Source organism: Buceros rhinoceros, unplaced genomic scaffold, assembly GCF_000710305.1.
Source record: "Buceros rhinoceros silvestris isolate BGI_N320 unplaced genomic scaffold, ASM71030v1 scaffold15580, whole genome shotgun sequence".
NCBI lineage: Eukaryota > Metazoa > Chordata > Aves > Bucerotiformes > Bucerotidae > Buceros > Buceros rhinoceros.
This window is the reverse complement of record NW_010389158.1, coordinates 3,833-4,264: the sequence shown is the minus strand read 5'-3', so window position 1 is coordinate 4,264 and position 432 is coordinate 3,833. Positions and strand designations below refer to the sequence as shown.

Below are 432 nucleotides of genomic sequence, written 5' to 3'. Positions count from 1 at the left end.
CGCGGGCGCTGCCGTTCTCGGTCTCTCGTGGGTTTGCTCGCTGGGGTCATGGGGTAGGTGACGACTAGAAGCCGAAGAAAAGCAAACAGCCCTGGAAGGCGAAAGAAAACGAGAAGGCAGGAGGAGATGGAGCGTCATCCCAGCATCGCCGAGGTTTCCACACAAGGCACTTCATTCCCAAGAGGACTTTGTCCCCGGGAGTCCGCAGAGGCTTCGCTTGGGGGAAGGACAGAGGCTTGGAGCCATCTGCTGAGGTGACGGGGCTTGAGGAGCTCAACCGCCACGCTGGAAGCGCTCAGGAAGCCTCCGCAGAGGAGACATCGTACACTGAGGCATACATGAGGAAGAGGATGGTCGTGGGAGACCAGGAAAGGATCTGGCAAGACACGGTGGGGACTGTCTTAGCCTGGAGGTGGTTTCACACCACCGTGA

The 432-nt window shown here is 59.3% G+C and overlaps 1 protein-coding gene across 1 annotated transcript in view; it reads left to right on the top strand.

The window, feature by feature from the left end:
- Nucleotides 1-432, top strand: part of KIRREL3 (kin of IRRE like 3 (Drosophila)) — a gene marked incomplete at its 5' end in the record, with an annotated part of 44,576 nt that overhangs the window by 40,413 nt on the left and 3,731 nt on the right. The window lies entirely within an intron of this gene.